This window comes from Penaeus chinensis, chromosome 15 (genome assembly GCF_019202785.1).
Source record: "Penaeus chinensis breed Huanghai No. 1 chromosome 15, ASM1920278v2, whole genome shotgun sequence".
NCBI lineage: Eukaryota > Metazoa > Arthropoda > Malacostraca > Decapoda > Penaeidae > Penaeus > Penaeus chinensis.
This window is the reverse complement of record NC_061833.1, coordinates 20170265-20172829: the sequence shown is the minus strand read 5'-3', so window position 1 is coordinate 20172829 and position 2565 is coordinate 20170265. Positions and strand designations below refer to the sequence as shown.

The following is a 2565-nucleotide window of genomic DNA, read 5'->3' as shown; positions in this document are numbered from 1 at the left end:
TTGGCGGCTTTGGAGCCCAACTTCTGCCTCGGTCCACCATGCTTTTAGAGACAGTAAATATAATGAAAGTAATGACTGATGAATATTGATGGTAAGATCATGATAAAAAGTGTTAATATTGATAATGATGTTGATGATAAATATGGTGATGATGGTGATGATAATGATGGTGATGATGATGATGGTGATAATAATGATGATGGTGATGATAATGAAGACGAAGAAGGTAATAGTGATTCTGATGATAATGAAGAAGGAGAAAGAAAAGATCATAGTGAGGATGATTGCAATGATAATAATGATATTAACATTAATCGTAAACATAGTGATGAATATAAACATAGCTCTAACAATTATGATGATCCTAATGACAAAAGATGATGAAAACGTCTTTACCTCTATCAAAACTTAGAATAAAACTTAATGAATATATAACACCGTTCCTAAAAACTATATCACGATATTTGCATTGGCACTATTACCTGGTGCACACTGACACCATAAGAATTACCTGGCCTTATGCTGAAGACAGGCTGCGTTAATACAAACAGACACACCACGATCGATCCCAAGCCGCACGCCCATTGAGGGATTGCGGCGCCCATAATCCACGCCCGCAGATGTGATTTCGGCATTACCAGACCTTTAAAAAATAAGGCATAGTGTTATTGATGATATCGATGTTATTATTAGTATTCTTATTGTATTACAGAACCATCTATAATAATTAAAGTTATTTAGGGTTTTCTACGCTATTGAATTTATTTTTTATGAACTTTTGGTTATAGCAGTACTGAACATATACACACCGTGCTAATATATATATATATATATATATATATATATATATATATATATATAAAAGGTATGAATGAGAATGAATATCTTCACAGTGTCTATATTCATTCTCATTCATACCTTTTATACAATTGTCAACATGAACGCGGTTCATATATATATATATATATATATATATATATATATGTATATATATATGTATATATATATGTATATATATGTATATATATATATGTATATATATATATATATATATATATATATATATATATATAAACGCATAAATGAAAAACTGACTTCAGGAGGACCGGAAATTGTTCGTCGTCATCGTACAGAATGATTTAAACGCCATTACTGCCACCAATATCATTACTATCTTAAAACAGTAGAATACAATAAAAAAATAAAATCTATCTATATATATATACATATATATATATATATATATATATATATATATATATATATATATATATATATATATATATATATATATATATATATATAGACAAAATTAAGGTAAATCGTCAACTAATTCAGTTGGAGAACGATTACCTGATGAATAATGAAAATCGAGGCCCTCGACTCGCTCCTGCCTCGCCGACGTGCGCCTCTTACGCTTCTTCTGTTGTCGTTCTTGTAACTCCCTACTCTTTTATAGCCGTTCTTGTAACACGCATGCGTTTGACATAGTATGTTGCGAGGGACACGAATATGTACGTCGAGATTTGTGTTGTTAATCATCGTTGACGCAGTTATTATCGTTGTAATGATAATAATGATAATGATAATGATAATAAAAATAATTATGATTATTATTTTAATAATGATAATAATAATAGTAATGGTAATGATGATGATAACAATAATGAGAAGAGCTGACACTGATACTGACAATAAAGATAATATTTATAACGATAAGATGATGATGATAATGATAATAATAATAACAATAATGTTGATGATAATAACAATGATAATAATAATAATAATAATAACAATGCTAATGATAATAATAACATCAATAATAATAATAATGATGATGCCAATAATAATAGTAATCAAAATAATGATAAAAATATTCATAATGCTAATAAAGATAATAATAGTAAAAATAATATAAATAATGATAATAATATTAATGAAATCAATGATTATAACGATGATAGAAAATTATAATTATATTAATAAGGTCATTTGTAATAATAGTAATAATAATAACAACAATAATAATAATGATAATTATAATAATAACATTGATGATGATGATGATGATGCTGATGATGATGATGAGGATAATAAAGATTATGATAGTAATAATGATAATGATAACAATGATAACAACAATAATAGTAGTAATAATAATAATGATATACAAATGATAATATATAAAGATGGTAATAATGATAATAATAATGATAATAATAGTAGTAACAATAATAATAATGATAATAACAAAAATATAATATTATCAATGTTAGAAATAAAAATACTATAAATGATTATAATGATAATGACAAAAAGTAATAATAATAATAATAATAATAATAATAATAATAGTAATAATAATGATAATAATAATAATCATAATCATAATCATAATAATAATAATAACAATAATAATAATAACAACAACAACAGCAACAATAATAGTAGTAATAGTAATATAATATTAATATTGATAATAAAAAGATAATAATGATGATGATGAAGATGATGATGATGATGATGATAATAATAATAATGATGATGGAATAATAATAATAA

General features: G+C 24.7%; 1 protein-coding gene across 2 annotated transcripts in view; it reads right to left on the bottom strand.

The window, feature by feature from the left end:
• LOC125032962 (probable glutamate receptor) overlaps positions 1–1557 on the bottom strand; it is an 8864-nt gene extending 7307 nt beyond the window's left edge. Inside the window, exons 1-3 of one of the 2 annotated variants that reach the window (XM_047624374.1) lie at positions 1354–1557; positions 512–643; positions 1–41 (exon numbers count right to left, since the gene is read on the bottom strand). The exon at positions 1–41 is cut by the window's left edge and continues 15 nt beyond it. The gene's annotated coding sequence lies outside the window, so the exon portion shown is untranslated. The remainder of the gene's footprint in view (positions 42–511; positions 644–1353) is intronic. The other variant, XM_047624373.1, reaches the window with a different exon arrangement.
• Positions 1558–2565: the final 1008 nt, after the last annotated feature.